Consider the following 20,424-nt stretch of genomic DNA (forward strand, 5'->3'; position numbering starts at 1 on the left):
GCAGGGCATTTTGGATTTGTAAAAACTTTACACTTAATTAAACGGCAATTTTGGTGGCCATCAATAAAAAAGGACATAGAAAGTTATGTTGCCAGCTGCCCAACCTGTGCATCAGCAAAGAGGTTGCAAGGGAAATCGCCAGGGCTGTTACAACCAGTGGCAAGTCCCTCAGCCCCCTGGAGGGAAATAGCCATGGATTTTATAGTGGAATTGCCTGAAAGCAATGGGAATACTGTTATCTGGACAGTCACGGACCTATTTTCCAAACAGGTGCACTTTATCCCTTGCCAAAAAATTCCCACTGCAAAGGCCTTAGCAAAACTTTTCATCCAGCACATTTACAGATTGCACGGGGCACCCCAACGCATCATCTCTGAGAAAGGCATGGCTCAACAGAGACTTGTTGATCTTAACATGAAATGTTTAGATTAAATCTTGTTTAGACACTTGACAAATTATTAGAGACTTCTGCCTTTGGCTTATTCTACAACATTTTTCAGGAACAACTCAATTTACAGTATAGAAACCTAATAAGTTATGAAAATATATTGTATCTTGATATGGTCACATTAACAGCATAAGCTTAGGTAAACAAATACTGAGTAATCAGTGTACTATTTAATACAACAACATATTCACAAATCATAACCTAATGGGAACTCAGACTGCTATACACTCTCTACTCTTCTCTTTCCTATCTTGCCTAGAACTTCCAGGGCAAATTGGAACCTTTGCACATAATATTTAAGGCCCAGTTTATACAAAAAGAGTGTATTTGTAGAAACACAAAGCACACAAACAGAGAAGATAGATAAAAGCATTTTATTCCAATATGTTGAAGTTTTAAATTCTCATATCCTTAGCCAATATAGTTAGGGTTTACAGAAGCAGAAATTCTAAACGTCTAAAGAACAGCAGCTTGACAAGTACCCTGAAAAAAATATTGCCCAGTGAGGGAAAAACTTGAAGTATTACAAAAAATAAGGTCAACTGGACCACAAAAGAGTTGCTAGACAAGCTGCTTTAAGATGCGAGCTTAAAAAAGCAACTGATTGTGATCCTTTGCATAACAAAAAGAAAACTATTGCTTTGTTGAATCAGCATTTATATTTATGTACAATCTGACAGCTCCTGTTACAAGTCAGTATTCGCTTGTCTCACAATGTTAAGTATCTATTAATGACATTTTTCAACTAGAAATCCTTAATAAATCTTACATTCAAAAAACAAAATCAAAACCAGACACTAATGTTTATGATTCTGTTCAAAATACATCTATAACTTAAATAGTGAAAACAATTTTACTTACTGGATGTATTACTACAGTAAGTCCAAAATGAGTTTTTGTACCACTTTTTAAAATTATAAACCCAAAATATAAAAGCTAAGGTTTTATTCTGAAAATGTGTATTTGTTAACAGTCTAGCAGTGACATGAATACATTGGACTTACTTAAATTAAATTGGCAATATGGGCAGCATAGTTCTTTATTTTATCCCTGAAACAACTTACTATAATTAACATAAGGAACAGTCAAATATAGAGAGTCTTCACTACACTCTATCAATTAAGGTACTTAAATTACTAGTTAGAAAAATTTTAGATAGACAAACTGGGCAGCTAAGTTTTGAAGTTGGCGCCAGAAATCATAACACTCCAAGCCAGAAATCATAACACTCCAAGCCAAAAGAGTCAACACTATGGTATACATGTCAGGTATGATCTATGTCAGGCACTTACTCACCTGATTTGGAATTTCAGCAACAACGATGCAAACTAAATGAAGGGGTTTTCTGAAGTAGTTTATACTGAGCAGGTGAGTTATAATTAAGAGTATGCTGCTTTTTTTAGTCCAGAATTTTAAGAAAAACCGTTACAAATGCATTCTCTAAACAATACAGAAAAAATAAGAAGAAAAGCAATTATCAAGATGCCAAGTAGCGATTGAGATTTGGGAATGTTTTCCAAAGGAATGTTCATTTACCTGTTGTTGTTTTTTTAAATAATCATAACTCTTTTCATTTACATCATATTCAGCAGTTATTTCTTAACATCTGGATTAAAATAGAATAAGAAACATAAACATTCACATTCGCAGAAATAACTCTTATTTGATAGCTACACATTCTCATAGCTTCAATATGATAGCTCTCAAATGTAAAGCAGAAAAGATAAAGAGACAGCTAACAGCAAATCTTGCACAATGCATAAAGGGTTATTATAGATGAGAAAAATATGTATATGGGATTATAAAGTATCATTTAGTTTTTGAATAACTCATAGTTTAAAGTAGGAATTGTTTATATTGGTATTTTTGTTTTTTGTTTTTTTGGGAAACCTTTTTTTTTTTGTATTTGAGTTAAAGTATTTGAGCCGAGGTGGCGCAGCAGTTAGAGTGCAGTACTGCAGGCCACTTTAGCTGACTGTGTTCAGCAGGTCAGTGGTTCAAATCTCACCGGCTCAAGGTTGACTCAGCCTTCCATCCTTCCGAGGTAGGTAAAATGAGGACCCAGATTGTTGGGGGCAATGTAAATATATATATACATTGCTTACTGGTGTACACCGCTTAGAGAGTGCTTGCACTTAAAGCGGTATATAAGTCTCATAAATAAATAAATAAGTATTTTAGGGATTTGGTTATTGGTATAGTTGGATAAGCTTTGTTAGAATTTCTTTGCTTATTTGTAACCCTGTAATCAGCTCTGGGAAGTGAGGGGGGGTGAGGGTTAGGGTGGGGGGGGAGGGAGGGATATTGTATTGTAATAAAATTTGTATAAAACTTTTCAATAAAAAAAAATATGTAGAAAATATTCTGTTCTAACCTTACAACTGCAGCAGTGAATACATGTTTTCCAATAATGAGAAGTCACATGAGTAGACATGAACACAAATTAATAAGTCCTTCAGCATCACCTGAAATACTACTTTTTTCTCTTAATAAATGAGCATGAATTTAAGAAAAAACTCAAATAGGGCTGGCAAAAATATGACTGCCTCCATTATGTTATGAAAGTTGTACACTTTTGTTTGATGAGCAAGCTTAAAGTAATGCCAACTGTAACAAAAGATTTGTGTTATGACACCAAAGAGATTTATCTTTGGTGAGTGCATGTAACAAATTTCCAGTCCACCTGAAACATACTCTTTATATATATATTTGTATTATACTTTTTAAATTGGCCTCATAGTTTTGACATTTCTTCTGAGTGGGACTACGACAGCATTTAAATAATGCTAGCCAACAAGTAATATACTGGAACATGCTGTTCTGAGTGCTTCCTTTGGGTCTTTTTATAGATAGGCACAGCTAACAAACTGGGAATCCTCTCTTGTTCTGAAGAAATTATGGATTGTCCTCGGGCTGCTTTCGGGGGATGGGGGTTCTAAGATAAATCTATCAGAGTCTCTAATTAATAAAATGCACATGGACTATTCCACACTTCTCTGTTTCTAGAAGAAGTTTTATAGAAGTACATGAGAGGAGCATGTTACACCACATCGCTGATCCAGAGCAGCACATACGATCATGTTGTTATCACATTTATAAGGCTACGATAGAACAGATCAATCAGTACTTTAAAACCTTTTCAAAAATACTGATATCTGCTCAATGCCAACATGTATTTTACCTGCAGAAGGAATTCCAATCCAGTATAAGCTTCAACTGGAGAAGCTTAGGTATCTTATTTTTAATAATCTAATCCATCAATAAAAAGATTTCAATTAATTCAATGTCATATTAACAGATCAAATATTTTATGAATAAATCAAAACACAAATATTTGGAATAACTAGGATTCTATTTTTTTTTTTTTGCCTTATATTGGAAGGAGATCATCCTACAGTGTAGAAATAAATCAAAATCTAGTGATGTGTGTGTCTGTCTGGCCAATGAACATTTGATGATAGCTGCTGGGACTACCATTGCCACAGTGATTATAGAAAAACTGAGTTTACTTCCATGGATGGAATCTGAATGATTTTCAGTATGAATCCATCTCTCTGTAATAAATTGCCAACTGAAAACAGGAAGTATTAGAAACTTATATTAACACAATTTTTCTATGTGGGCAAAATGTTGTGAGCACTCATAGATAAAACTTGTTTTTCTATATGTTGCAATTTGCTTTCTGACCCTGAGATGAAAATTAATAAACTGCAACATGTTTGGGGCATATAATACTATAGTATCTGTTATAACTGCTAGCCCTTGGATTTTTTCAAAAGTATTCAGGAAAAGAATGCTCAGTTCTGCATTCTGGATAAGCTGCTGCAGAGAGGTTAGTGTCTACATGTTTACACAGCTACCTATGTAAAATTCTAGTTGGTTGCACAGATAACTGTACTGTCTACAGTACTGTTAGGGGGGGGAAAAACCTCATTCAGGAGGAGCTATCCAAGGTCCTGTTTCATGCTGTTGTTTTTACGAGGTCTTTGTGCAGATTTTTGTTTACTGCTCTTTCCTTCTGACGTTACCTACAAGTACCTTAACTGCTATAATATATATTGGCTACTGTTTGTTGGACAATGTAGGCACTGCAATTGTTGCAATAGTGACTTTTTCTTACACAGCTCATGCTTATGTGTCTCTCTACCCAGCAGAGAGCTGGGTATGTGCTTATCTGGCATATGAGTAATGACCTGTCTACCAGGTCTGTGCTCTCATCAGTAGGATGTGAAATGATGGTAGACATGCTCTAAATAAAACTTCGGCATCTGGTACTTTGTCTTCCCCTCAGATACCTAATATCCAGCAAAGACAAGTCAACTGTAAATGGTTGAGTGTCTTGCAGAAGGACATACTATGGCTCTGTAAACCTTCAGTTTCATTATTGATCTATTCCTTGATGTCCCTATCCAGTGGAGCACAATCTATCAAAAGCAGAATTTATCTTTGCTATTTTGCAGTTAATTTCTGCATCAATAACTCCTTGGAATAGAACATTGTCAAGGTAATTAAACTAGCCCACTGTCTAGTTTTTGTTCTTTGATTGTAATTTGGGGTTCTGTGTACAATGCATGGGGAGTATGCTGGTCTTTTGGATGTCGATAGTAACTTTAAAGTTATCACAAGCCATGGAGTTTTTCATAAATGACTTGCTCTAAGCCAGCATTCAAAACACAGCCATCAGCAAAGAGGAAGTCTCTCAGAAGTCTCTCTTCATTTTGATTATAGCTTTAAGTCTCCTCACATTGAAGAGCTTCCAATACCCTCCATGCTTGAGTCTGAATCCAGCATCACCATCCTCGAAGGCATTGTTCAACAATGTCAGAAAACATCATGCTGAACAGTATGGAAGTAAGCACACAGTCATGTTTGACATCATTGGTGACTGGAAAAGCCTTAGAGGATTCTCAGCTATCCAGCACACAGGCCATCATGGAATTGGCATACCATCTGAATACATTTTGGAGGGGCAGCCAAACTTTTCAACATGATCCTCCACAGGACTCATTGGCTAATAGTACTGAAGGCTTTTGTGAAATCAACAAAGATTGTACAAAGTTCACAATTCCTCTCCTGACACTTCTCCTAAGGCTGGCACACAGCAAAAATCATGCCAAGAGTCCCACAACCTTTGCAGAAAGTACATTGTGACTCTGGCAGCAGGCCCAGATCCAAATCTAATACCATACAATTTAACAGGATTCTTGCAAAGGTTTTTCATGCAATGGAGAGTAGCAAGATTCCTCAGTCGCATACTTGTCAAATGCCCTTCCTCATGTAGAGATAAAAGATACATGCATTTTTAAGTTCTAGATTTAAAGATGCAACTTTAGGTTACAGACTATATATGTATAAAGTAGTAGCAACGGAGCATTAGAATCCCAAATACGGTGGATCCTGTGCATACTGGGAGAAATATTTTGAAGAATATAGTTATAACCTCCCTCCATTTATGGGAAAAGGAGGGGAGGTACCTTTTTAGAATGCAACCAGAGACAGCTTCAAACTGAAGGAAAGCCCTTAAATATAATATTCAGAAAGTTGGAAAAACCCAAGAAAAAGAAAAGTTTAAGTAATTTGCATGAGGAATATGAATTGTTAAGCTGAAAGTACAGCAATTTAGTACAGAAGCCAAATAGTAAATATTTTGTATTTTATAAATACCAATTCTGTCTAAATAAATTTAATTGAGTAAAATGTCATAAAATTATTAGCTTTCCTTGTTAGTGAATAGGAAAATTATTTTTGGACAAATGTGGCCATATCATAAGCCACAAGCTGCCCCACAGTCGAGGATGCTTCACCAAGTGATATGCGACCACTTAATGGATGGGATAGTTTGTCCTTCCAACTTTTTCAGTATACCTGGCAATTTCAAAACTAGTAATTTATTCTAAAAATGTTAAGAGTGGGTAACTTCCTCTTTCCCAAGGTCTTCCTCATTAATGCATCAAGATTATCATCTCCTCCTCTGGCTGGCATTCCAAATATTATCCTGAAATTCAGGGTTGCAAACAATGACCAGCTGGCACACCTTGTCCCTATATAACTTCTCAAATTAGTCCATTATGCTTTCATCATTCATTGACCCATTTCTGTGGAGGGCTTCCACAGAAATCACAACTTTTATATGTCTTATTTACCCATCTTGATCCAGGCCAATTTCAATTATTTTGCCAGAAACCCTAAACAGCAAGGTCAATTGTCAATTATTATTATAAACGTTATTGTCATTGTATGTGTATACACAGTGTACACATACAACGAAATTTACTTGACACCCAAAGACCAGGTCCCACACACATAATCCCCAAACACACTCCCACCCACCACAATTCCCCAACCCTAAGACCATCCAAACATTCACATGACAGACCAAGTAATACTGTCCAACAGTTCACTGATGGTGGCCCTTTAGTTCATCGTTGAGTGCAATTATAGCTCTGGGATAAAAATCATTCAGAAAACGTGTGGTCCGAGTTTTAATTATTCTGTATCTTCTGCCAGAAGGCAACAGTCCAAAAAGATTGTAAGCAGGATGGGAAGAGTCCCTGGGAATGTTATACAACTTCCTCAAACAATGAGATTTGAAGATGTTGTCCAGGGCTGGTAGCTGAAATCTGATAATATTCTGGGCAGTTTTAATGATTTTCTGTAGAGCTTTTTTATCCACTACAGAGCTACTTCCATACCATGCAAGAATGCCGTATGTCAGGACACTCTCAATGGTGCTGTGATAATAGGACAGAAGTAGATGCTGAGATAAATTTATCTTCCTGAGCATTCTCAGGAAGTACAGCCTCTTCTGTGCCTTCTTCACAAGCATGTTAGCATTCATAGTCCATGAGAAGTTATTACGGGGAATTCAGTCCCAAACATTTTAGAGTCAAGTTGTTTACTCATACATAATAATGAAAATCACCTAAAGAAGGAAATAGCGCTGGTGTAAAGATTTTGATGGTTTTCAAGTTGAGCTTCACCACCACTACCTGCTTCAATATAGCATCCTGGTGATCCTGAACAATTTAGGCATTAAATATCAAAATTCTAGCTTATGCATAAGTCTTTTGTTCTGCTATCAGGAATTCAGACCTCCTTATCTGAACCTAGGAGTTGTAGAATGCCACTCTGCTTCTTATACAGAAAGTGATGCTATGATTGTAACAGTCTGCAATATTAAATTTTGTGAAAAAAATGTTCAGCCATTGCACTGTATTAACACTCAGAACATTTGTTATAGTAAGATGAAAATTTTGGACCTTGCAGTTAATATTCATAATTCCATCTCTTTGCACTACCTTGAACATGAACTTTTCCAAACTCTCGATTGTTAAGTATCCAACCATGAGTAAAATGATGACTGGCCACCCATTCCCTTTTATTTCTAATACTAGCCAATGATTGTCATATAAAGGACAGTCCATTTGTCTCTTGGCTTCAAGCCCAAGTCTGCTAACTCCACTACTGCAAAAGGTTTGTATGGAACAAACCCTATTAAACTAGGATTTAGATTACTGATGATGTTGACCGCTCTTGAAAAGCCATAGGTAGCTATAAAAAAGAAAAAAATGGAGGAATATTTCTGTCTGAAGCATCCTCAAATTAAATTCACTGATTATTAGGCTTATGTTGCTTCCTTTATTCCCTAGATAACCAGAATGTATTCCGCAATAGAAGTCATTAGTGTACCTTTATTACTTGCTAAAAAATAAGATTCTTTTGTTGAAACACATGGATTTTATTGATTTGTGCCAAAGGATATGGCTTCAAACAGGAAAGGGGGATAAGCTGCCTATCAAACAAGCTTAAGAAGTTTGACTTTTAAAATGCAGTATTAATATTCCAAGATTGTTTTCTAGCCCATTCAAGTATATTTCTTTAGTCATATGTACTTGGAGACCAGATGAGTAGTGGTTGATGGGAAATGATTACACTATATGAGATGCAATTATCATGTTTTCAGTTAAATGCTTTATTGACTTGATACAGGACATGAATGTGAACTGCTTTTAACTCACTCCTAATGCTCATAAATATCTTATCCTTCCTTTAATTTATCAAACTGAAGAGGATTCTGGAAAAGATGTCAGGGCTAGAGAACAAAGATATATTTAATGCACTTAATTTTTCCAGTTTTAACTACATTTTAAATAACAATCAAATAGAACAGTGATGGCGAACCTTTTAGAGACTGAGTGCCCAAACTGCAACCCAAAACCCACTTATGTATCATCGGGTGCCGGGTGGGCTTGGCCCACTGGGTAGGTGTGGCCCATTGGGTGGGCGTGGCTGAGGTGATAACAGCAGACTGGGTGGGACTAAAAAGTTCAATCAATCAATTCCAACTTAGCGAGATCTTTTTTTCCTCGCAAGAAGTTGAAACTGATTGAAACTTTTTTTTTTTTGCACATGGTGGTGGAGGCCTAAAGTGAAAAGGTTTTATAAAACCCAGCTGAAGGCCTAGGACTGGGGCGACTGTGCGCATGCCCACAGAGAGGACTTTGTGTGCCATCTGTGGCATGCGTGCCATAGGTTCACCATCATGGAAATAGAACAAGCAGTGATCAAATAGTTAATACGATTTCATGAAATCCATTCAATAAATGTCATGGACTAAAGTTCGTAAAATATTATTTAAAGTGTATATGAAAATATCTATGTTAAGAGTAAGTTAAAAAAAGATGTATTAGCTTAAAGGAAAATTTAGAGTTTTAAAAAGGATGTATATAAGAAGAAACATATTCTATAAAGGTAACTTGGAGAAAGTGATCTAAATTTAATGAACTAATTGGAGCTAGTTGGAATTATATTGGTCTGAAAGTGAACTTTAAAGTATGTTAAGTGGAAGTTTAAAAAAGATATATTAGAATGTTTTGATTTTAGAAATATTTTTAAAGAAAAGCTCAGCATTTTAAAGTGGATGAAAAAAACAAGTATTTTTCCCTTTAAGGTTAAAGAATCTGAAAGAATACAGTGAATTTTGTTAATGGTGATAGTTTGTAAAGATTAAGTGCAAATAGAAACACATTATTTCAACAGCAAGGAAGATGAAGCAGAAATGGTTAAACTGATTATTCTATTGTAAGAGGAGAATATGTTTATGATTTTTATTTAGCTCTCACTTCTGGATTTTGTGCTTGTGATGAAAAAAACTTTGGTTATGCTGATTAGATAGATTTGTTGCTATAGAAATGGCTAGTTATATACTGATATATAAAAGTAAAAAGTTAATGCTGTAATGTTGTTATCATGTACTGTGCTAAAAAGAATTGGAAGTCAATGCCTTTTCCCTTCTTCCCTTATACCTCTTATTTTCTTTCCCTCTTCCTTTTTTCTTTTCTTAATTTCCTGTTTTTATTTTTCTTACTATTTTATAAATTGATAAAACAATAAAAGTGAATGGACTATAAAACAAATGTCATGGACTTGTAGGTTTGAAAATTAAAGAGCATTTTAATGTGGAAATTTCTTTCAAAGCTTGTTTACTGATACATGTAAATTGAGAGCTGTAGTCTGTTGACCTCTTAATAAGCAAAAATTGAGAACGAAGAACAAATTCTGGCTTGTCAGGAAGTGAACACGGGTGAGTTCCCATTTTGTATATCATTTTACAAAACAAACCACAGCAGACATCTCAGTAGTTGGTGTACCTCTCCCAAAGCCAAGAAGATCCTAGCCAGAATTATTCAACAGTTTCAACAATGAACATTTTGAATTGTCAATCAGCATGACAAGCAAATGAAGTTACTATAAAGGGCAAAAATGTATTTGAAATAGCCAGTAAACTGATGCCATTTCATACACCCTTTCTGAAATACTGTGATTTTTGATCCTCTGTCAGTAGTTTGGATTGGTTGAGAGCTACTTTAATCCTCAGCTAAACATGATTAACAAATTGAAAAATGTTTTTAGAATTATGCATTTGTTTCACTCCTAAAGCAAATTCCTTTCTTAACTATGACTAATTAATTTACTAGCACTACTTTAACATAAACTATTTTATATAATATAGCATCTTAAACTTTAATAATTTGTTTAATTATTAAAATATATTTGAATACTGATTTAGTGACAATTTTGTGTTGGAACTAGTATAAGCAGAGAGATATTATATTTAAACTTGTCTTACTTAAGTTTTCTGAATTTAGACTATTAAATAAACTATTGAGATCAGGGGTTTTTTTTACATTTGTTCTTTACATTCTGTTCTGTCAAGAACTTGCAAAACTTTAGACTGTGCCAGTTCCTACAAATTTAAACAACTTGCTTCCTCTGTCGCAAGTCAGCTGTTATTTATCTTGTCATGTTCCTGTCAGAATAATTCAAGGAGAATGCCTGTTCAATATTGCTTTTGTTTTAAAAGAATTCCAGATATTAGCAAGTGATGAGTATATTTTCTTGCAACTCATTGCTTACCTTGATTTTTCAGACTTTTGTAGTTTATGCATTGATATGGAATTAAGGCTTAGTGCTGTGGTGGTGAACCTATGGCACGCGTGCCACAGGTGGCATACAGAGCCCTCTCTGTGGGCATGCATGCTGTCGTCCCAGTCCTAGGCCTTCAGCTGGGTTTTATAAAACCTTTTCGCTTTAGGCCTCTGCCGCCGTGTGCAAAAAAAAAAGTTTCAATCAATTAATTTCAACTTCTCATAGGAAAAAAAAGATCTCGCAAAGTTGGAATTGATTGAACTTTTTAGTCCCACCCAGTCTGCCGTTATCACTGCAGCCATGCCCATCCAACGGGCCATGCCCACTCAATTGGCCACACCCACCCAATGGGCCATGCCCACCCGGCACCTGACGATACGTAAGTGGGTTTTGGATAGCAGTTTGGGTACTCGGTCTCTAAAAGGTTCGCCATCACTGGCCTAGTGCTTATGTCACATTGCCTTCCCCCTGGTCACATGATCAGATAATGAGTACTTGGCAACCAGTTTGTACTCACAAACTGTTGCCCAGGGCTCCATAATCATGTGATCACTATTTGCAATTTTTTCTGCTGGCTTCCCCAGCACAGTTGTCTGCTAAGGGCAGCTGAACTCCTCCAGTAGGATGGAGAAATGGAACTCAAATCCTGATGACCTGAACTCTATTTCTGCCTATAGCTCGTTTTTCGTGTGGAGGAGAGCTGATTTCCTTCAAGCAGCATGTAGAGATGGACCTCTGCTTCTGCCCCAAAGGCATTCTCTTCTGCACCCAGAGAGGAACTGACATCCTTCAGCCAGCCCTTAAAGACAGGGAGCAAAAACCCAAATAGAAAATGGAGAGGCAGCATACTTCAGGAGGGTGAGGGAAGCCCTGGGAGGCCTGGCCCAGGTTATGCGTGGGTGCATCTCTCTCAGAGTCTGAAAATCCTGCTTGGATTTTGGCAGGAAGTATTTTTCCACTCCTAAGAGGAGCCTCCCAGGGACCTCTCCCCCTGAGAAACCTCTGTCTGTTTAACAGCCTGCACAATTGCTCAATGACCAAAACCAGGAGTGCCAGGATTATAGCTGTTGAGCAAAGCTTAATGACTGCTTCACTCAACGACCAAGATTCCAGGGTCAATTATAGTCATAAATCAAGGACTACCTGTAGGTGTACACTTTTCCTATTTTTTTTCACAAATGCCAGCTACATCTTCGGCTACAGATGTAAAGGAAGGACCACAATACTGCATTAAGTTATGATCTGCCTATATACTGTTAAGCTGCATCATGCAGGCTTCATATAGTAAGCTAAGTCATACATTAGGAATGAATAATCTTTTTTCTGTCATCTTAAAAGTGAAAAAAACAGTGAGTAGTCCAAAGTCCAAACTGGACAGAAACACCAGTTTCTCTCCAATGTCACAATCTTTTCTCCCTCTTCCAAGTTTCAAGGATATGATAATTAACTTTTACTAGGGAACTCATACCTTTCCAAAGTTATGTTCTGCACGATACAATAATTAACTTCATACCACAGTTAACCAAAACAAGCCATATTATGACCTAGTATGATGTCTGAGAGAATCAGTTTGTTATAATGGTTAAGGCATCAGGCTGAAAGTTAACGGGGTGACTCTGGGCTAGTCGTTCTTTCTCAGCCCTAGAAAGGCCAGTCACTTCTGAAAAACTCACTCAAAGGCATTCCCCTCCCAAAATTTCAGAACCTGGTTAGTATGCAAGTTTATTTTTGTTTTTGTCAAATATAATTTAACAAATTGAGGTTGTTATATCCAAACTGACACACTGTGCCTCATATAAACAGAGATTATTAAGGAGTTATAACCCAGGAACAACAGCTGCAGCTGGACAAGCCTGGGCAAGACAAAGATTTTAACACACCTACATGTCAACACACATCTTCACAGTCTTCCCTTCTAACTAAAATGTGAACCAAGAGCTATAAGCAAGGACATATTTAATGTTTTTGAATTGTTTTGCAGTCAAAGGTAAACAAAAAGGAACATTGTGACCACCAGAGACACCTGTCTCAAAACACAGCCAAGAGACTAAATTTCACTGTGAAGTAGATAGTAAAATAAAAATGAACTTATACGTGCAGCACTGAGATTTTTTTACTACTAGACTTCAAACATAATCAAGAACCTTGTAAAATTAAAGTATATATCTTCTTCTTCTTCTTCTTGTGCCATATCCGTTATCAGATGTTGGCAATCATGTTGGCGATCCTGTTTTTATCAGCAGCCACACGAAAAAGTGCTGCTGAGTTTTGTCAAAACCAGTCCCTTAGATTTTGAAGCCATGATGTTCTTCTTCTGCCTGGACCTCGTTTGCCTTCAATCTTTCCCTGGAGGATTAAATGGAGTATGCTGTATTTTTCTGGGTGTCACATCACATGTCCGAAATATTCTAATTTTCGTTTTTTAATTGTTTTGATGATTTCCCTTAGCTTTCCCAGGCAGCTTATCGCCTCCTCATTTCTGATCTTGTCAACCCAACTTATACATAACAGCCGCCTATAAATCCACATTTCAAATGCTTCTAGTCTCTTCAGGTGGCCTTCTGTCAGAGACCAACTCTCCACTCCATAGAGCAGGATAGAAAAAATATAGCATCTGACAAGCCTGATTTTCAGTTCTTAGGCTTATGTCGTGACTGCAGAAGACCTTTTTCGTTTTGAAGAATGCTGTTCGAGCTTTTTCTATCCTTGTCTTTACTTCAATGGTCATGTCCCAGCTTTCATGTAAATTGGAACCAAGGTGTGTGATCCTTTCAACTTTTTCTAATGGTATTCCTTTTGAATTTATTGGTGGTAAATTAATGGGTTGTTTGCTGACGACCATGATCTTGATTTTTGAGTTGTTAAGCTTCAAGCCGTATTTTTCAGATATTTCTGTGACTCTGTTGATGACGAGCTTAAGGTCTTCATGCTTACTGGCAAGCAAAACTGTATCATCAGCGTATCTTAAGTTGTTGATCCAAACACCGTTTACTTTGATGCCAGCTTCGATGTTCTCCAGTGCCTCGTTGAAGATTGACTCAGAGTAGATATTGAACAACAGTGGAGACAGAATACATCCCTGTCTGACCCCTCTTCTTATTTCTGCATCAGCTGAGTATTTTTGGCCTAGTCTCACATTTGCTATCTAATGCCAATACAGATTCTTTATTATTTGGATGTCTTTGTCATCTAGTCCCCCTTGTTTCAGGATTTCTAATAGTTTGCTGTGTCTTATTTTATCAAAAGCTTTTTCGAAATCAATGAAACACATGTAAACACTATGACTGACATCTCTACAACGCTGTACAAGAACTTGAATGCTGAACAGTGCATCTCGTATACCAAGATTGTTTCTGAAACCAAATTGTGGGTTACCTAGACGCTCTTCAATTTTGTTGTATATTCTTGTGTGAATTATTCTCAGGAATATTTTCAGGGCATGACTCATTAAGCTTATTGTCCTGTATTCGGTACACTTCTTGACATTTATTTTTGGGGGGATTGTCACAAAGGTTGATTTTAGCCAATCATTTGATATCTTTCCTGTTTCATATATCTGACTGAAGAGCTGCAGTAAAAAAATTCTTCCCATTGCCTTCCAGCAATTTTAAAATTTCTACTGGGATATCATCAAGTCTTGTGGCTTTTCTTGCTTTTGCTATTTTTATTGCATGTTCAACCTCTTCCATAGTGATATTTAGTCCAGTTGTTATACTTCCCATATCTATATCATCCCTAGTGTCTTCAAAAAGTTCTTCAATATATTCCTTCCATCTTTTTAGTTTTTCATCCTCATCTAAGATAATTTTCCCCTCTTTGTCAACTAAGTTGTTGGTTTTCTTTTTGTAGAGGCCTGCTGCTTCTTTCACTTTTTTGTGTAAATTGAAATTATCATTTATATGTTCTGTCTCTTCTATTTCCTTGCATCTCTTTGCAAACCACTTTCCTTTTGCCAGTCAAATTTTTCTTCTAATTGTTTTCTGCAATTCATTGTATTTTTCTTTGTTTTTATTTTTATAAGATCTTCTTTCATCCATGAGATGAAGAATTTCCTCCGTCATCCATTGTTGTTTCTTATGGTACCCCTCTCTCTGTTTTGAATTTGTTACCTCTACTATTGCATTTTTAAATTTATTCCAGTTCGCTTCTACATCATCATCATTCAGGTTGTTGGTTTCCCTTAAATGATTTTCTAGTTCTTCTTTAATATATAAACCATAACCTTATTTTACCAGTTATTTATTCTTCACATTATTGGAAGATTAAGAGGAGGGGGTCTAGGGGCTTATCATCAAAATTCATGCTTGATTATTCACATACTGGTAAGATTAGCAGAATTCGAATATGCATGCCATGTAGTACATAACTTCAATCTCCCTTCCCAATCCATGTCACATGCTTTAAAAAACTTGATTTATGCCAAGGAAAAAAATTTTTTTTTGTTTTTGTCCAGAGCAAATATTACTGAAATATACATCAAAGTACTGTCATCTCAGTGCAGTTAATTGCACAACGGAGAAATAAAGTCACATATACTAAAAATTAAAATTCAGACAACTTTATTGTGGTCATTTAACATACACACACATACATAGTATAAAACATCATTCTTATTAGTTAAAACTAATCTAAAATGTAGAATTATAGAATCCCTGATAAATCTGAAGAAGGTACAATACAGTAGCTGACATAAGAAATATGGCCAGTAAATAATGCTGAGGAAGAACCATTCTCTGCTCAAACAAGTTCAATTACTCTTAATTATTCTTTATCTAATTTTATTTGCCACTGCACACAACCTGGCAATCTTATATGTTATTTCAAGATTAATATAAAATAAGAATTACTTGTATTGCTGGTCATTATACCCTGTTTTACTAGCCAAGAGTAGGGCAATTAGAGCATTTTGGGATGCTATGTAAAACTGGCAGTACGAAAGAACATGTACAGTTGTTTCTACATGTCCTGAATCACAAGAATATACTTGTAAAGGGTATGATATCCTTTTGTATTTTCCAACTAGGAGTGCTAAAGGTAGGGCATTACATCGGGCTAAGGAAAAGGCCCTTCTCTGGTTGGAAGTATTAAGATGTATGAGATACATATTTGGTACCAAGATATATTTCTGACTGTCCATCAGGGGAAGCAAAGTAGTATTTTCTGCATCGAGTTTGTTGATGTATAATATTATGTAGACATTGTCTGAGTATGTTTCTTGCCTGCTCATAGCTCAGATATAATAAATAAATGGGGGAGAGTCCTAGGAGGAGAAGCTTGTTGTATATATGCTAAAAATATTCTGTGCGTATACCATCTTTCTTATGTATAAAATGCTGGCATTAATGTATTATTTCTAATTTATAAATCAGACTGCACTTATTGTGTTACACTGCAGCATTAAAAACCCCTAGCATTGCTAATAACCCAATGAAATGTTTAATGTACAGTTTCCACTATGAAATACAATGTTTGAAGTCCTAGTATGCCAATTTTGGCTACAAAAAATGTTAATATTCCTCTTTCGTGTACATATCATTATACTCTTGCAGATCCTGAACATAGACTTGCAAATTAATCAAATATAGTCACAATTTATTACTGAGCATGTTCTCCTGGGGGACAAAGATTAATCTGAGGTTAATTTGAAAATGTTCAAGCCTGATAAATATGGAGAGAAGGAAGTAGTTGAATTATTCTGTAGGTTTTACTTTATTTATTGACTTTAAAATCAATGAATCATAAAAACAGTTACCTAAATGCTCTCCTTGGCATTCTTCCTACAATAACCATTATGCTGCAACATCAAAGCAAATGAATAACATCATAGGACAGTAAAGTTCCTTTGGAAGGTTTTCATACTGTTATAATAATTCTAATTTTTTAAATTTAAATTTTCTTGATTTTTATTGGCTCTTTATTTCACAGGATGCTGGTAAACTATAGTCTGATTATTTAAAATACTATTAAAATATATCCATCCTTCCTCAAAGAGTAGAAAGTAGTGGGTCTTTAAATCTCAGAAATGAATGAAATGTGAACTGATTAAACAATGTGACAAAATGTATTTTTACAGCCAAGCACTAACAACTCATTAACAAAATATTATTTGCAAAAGTGCCCATAGCAACTGCCCATGCTAAAATCAGAAGTGATAATATAAATGTTTATTGACAAACTTCATCCTCATGATACAGAGTTATAACATCCACCAAATAATGTAATGGAAAGTGTGAGCAGTTATTTCAAGTTGTAACAAGCATAAGCAGTTAAGTATAAGCACAGGATTAACATAAAAATGTTAATTCTGAAGTGGCAAATTACTGAAATAACAGCAATTTTAAGATGTCTTATCAGTAAATTCTAATTCTTACATATGAGCATTTGGTGTATGAATCTTTTTTATGGATCTTACCAACATACATAGGGACAATACTCCTATCTGAGTATTAAGCCTTCCACAAAACTCCCTTTTCTTACATTTTTGAGCTACAGATTTATAAACTCCTTGGTTTATATTATTTTCATTTCATTTCCAAGAAGCATCCTTCTTTAGTCTCAGCAAACTACCTTTTCAATCCCACTGGATTTGAATGCATTCTGGTTCTCATCAAAGTCAAATCAGAGCTGCTATAAGCATTCTAATAACTTTCTCAAAGCAAGATGAAATCATTCGATTTAGAAAAATTACTACATTAGTCAAATCTACAAGCTTCCAAAATCCAGTTCATATTGAATTATATTTATTGAATCTGCTGGCAAATATTTCTGAATTTATGTTAATATACTAGAGTCAGGGATGGTGTGGTGGCTCAGCGGTTAAAATGCTGGGTTTGTCAGCTGGAAAGCCAGCAGCCCAGATTTGAGACTTGAGCATCATGCAACGGGGTGAGCTTCCATCCTCGCCCCAGCTCCTGCCAACCTAGCAGTTCAAAAGTTTAACGCAAGTAGATAAATAGCTACCACTTCAGTGGGAAAGTAACAGAAATTACTTTGGACAGTGCTGGCTCAATGGGCTTGAAATGGAGACAAGCACCGCCCCCTATAGTCAGCAACTAGCAGAATAAAATCCGCAGGGATACCTTTAGCTTTTATCTTACTATTAGTCAAAAGATCCATTTACATGTTTGATTATCAATATTTAAATTAAAAAGTTATACTTTTTGTAGTCTATTCAGTTAAAATGCTGGTTGTTCTTATACATAATTGTTTTAGATAGATACCACTGCACTGACTCAGACTGGAAACATGGTGATCATATAGACCAGGGGTAGGCAACCTTGGCTCTTTTATGACTCGTGGACTTCAACTCCCAGAATTCTTAAGCCAGCATGGCTGGCTCAGGAATTCTGGGAGTTGAAGTCCACAAGTCATAAAAGAGCCAAGGTTGCCTACCCGATATAGACAAACATTCTTTATTTTGACTTGTCTTTAACATTATTTTAAAGCTTTTTCAAGGACACACCAGCAATTTCCTTGTTTTTTGTTCATCAATTTTACCAATTACTTTATTCTTTTTTCCACTTCCCATAAACTTGCCAAACAGAATCCTGTTCAAGCCCATCTTCTGCTTGTATCACCTGTTCAACATGTGTGAATTACATTACCTCAAGTAATCAGTCTTTGTTTAGTCCAGAATTGATAGATATGTTTTTTGCAATCCATGATACTAAATAACTGCCTCTAAATTCACACTTCAAAGACACCTGCTTATTTTTTGGATCATCAGTCTCCAGTTCTCAAAGCATCCTGTCACCAATAGAAACACATTGCTTTAACATTTCCAGTCTTCATTGTCACAGAAATGACCTTGTCCTTCATAATCTTGCCTAAGTCTGCCATTAAAACAAAGAAAGCAAAACTGCCTATCACCTTTACTTCTTTACTGTCAATTGCAAATTCATTTAGCATGTGGGTTCATGTTTTCCTTTTAACATTTAATTTTAATTCAGAATTTTCATTTTCTGGTTTGTTTTCATAAAGAGCCATTCTAAAGCTTCTTTATGTTTGTATAACCAAGTTGCATATCTGCATGTTTCACTGTTTTGACCCTTAATTTTGATTCTCGCTATCACTGCCATTCTTCTTATTATAATGTATTTATTGTACAGGCTAAACAGATATGAGGACAATAATCATCCCCTTCCTTATATAGAACTATTCAGTTGTCCAAATTCAGTTGGTTCTAATTCTAGTTCTATATACAGATGCCTCAGATTGTAATGCCATCTATATTAAATACATAGGGCAAATTATTCCCATTACAGCCATTAATTCAATCAGTTTTTCATAAAGCAACAATAATACATATCCAAAGTTATATAAAGTAAATTGAAATAGTAATTTGTGTAACTCACTAGTTTATGACCATTCTTACTATATTGAAGCAAATTCCAGTATCTGACCTAAGCAACCCAATAATTTATGTCATCTGCAGACATTAGATTGCTAATAAAGCAACATGCCAGAAAATCCAAGGTGAGAGCCAGTTTGATCTTAGGCACTGGCTTAGAAAGCAGAAGACCATGAATTCAAGTTCTGTCTTAGCCATGAAAGCCAGCTGGGTGACCTTGGATGAAACACTCTTTCTCAATCCAACTCACTTCACAAGATTGTTGTGGGGAAAATAGGCAAAGGAAGGAATGCTGGATATATTTATTGCCTTGGGTTATTGGTAAAAATAATAGAAGTGGGATATAAAATAAATATAATAAATAAAAAATATAAAACATAGAAAACAGAATTTAGCTTAACCTTTTGTATTTATACAAGCATTTAACCAATTCCTTTATACATTGATTTTAAAAAGAAATTGAAAGAACACAGCAACATGTTCGGTATTAATTTAATCTAGTATAATGCAACATCACCATCTGACCAAAAGATATCCTTTTGCAGTTTGGAAACAACATTTTGAGAGCAAGGCAAGGAGAGATAAAGGCCTATTTCCCAGTTACCCACAACAGTATGCAAATTAAATAATCTTGGCTAGTTGGGGGGATGTTTTATTAATGTTATATTTTATGTAAGCTGCTGGGACTCTTGATTGTAGTTAGAAATTGAAAAATAAACAGGGAGGCCACAAGATTTAAAGAGAAGTGTAACTTCAGTGAATAATTGTGATTGCCACATGAAACTCTTGAGGTCTTATTTTAAAAAACAAAGATCATTAGTCTATTTCTATGATACCCTTTATTTTCTTCTCTTCCTCTTGTCAACAAGAAAATAGTTACATCTGAGCAGATTGCTCCATTTTGTTCCGTGAACTACAAACCATGAATTGAAATAAATTATATTTAATTTCTACAAACATATTTCAAATGTCATGCTGTTTTATGTCTATGATCCAAGAAGCAAAATGAAACCTATAGCACCTACTTTGGGAAAGACCTAGAAAATAGTACAAATGAGAAGTTTTAAATTGACTTCTGAGAATACTGTAATATAAATTGAGAGTTAAGAAAGAACATGATACAATACAGATTCTGGCTTGTAATATTATTAATCGTGTACAAAACATTTCTAACTCAAAGCACTGGAAGTTTAAAACA

At 35.5% G+C, this 20,424-nt stretch overlaps 1 protein-coding gene across 2 annotated transcripts in view; it reads right to left on the reverse strand.

The window, feature by feature from the left end:
• Positions 1–20,424, reverse strand: part of XPR1 (xenotropic and polytropic retrovirus receptor 1) — a 117,951-nt gene that overhangs the window by 89,088 nt on the left and 8,439 nt on the right. The gene's annotated exons all lie outside the window — the stretch shown is intronic.

Source organism: Crotalus tigris, unplaced genomic scaffold (genome assembly GCF_016545835.1).
Source record: "Crotalus tigris isolate CLP2741 ecotype Arizona unplaced genomic scaffold, ASM1654583v1 scf7180000017668.6805642782:7212621, whole genome shotgun sequence".
NCBI classification, from domain to species: domain Eukaryota; kingdom Metazoa; phylum Chordata; class Lepidosauria; order Squamata; family Viperidae; genus Crotalus; species Crotalus tigris.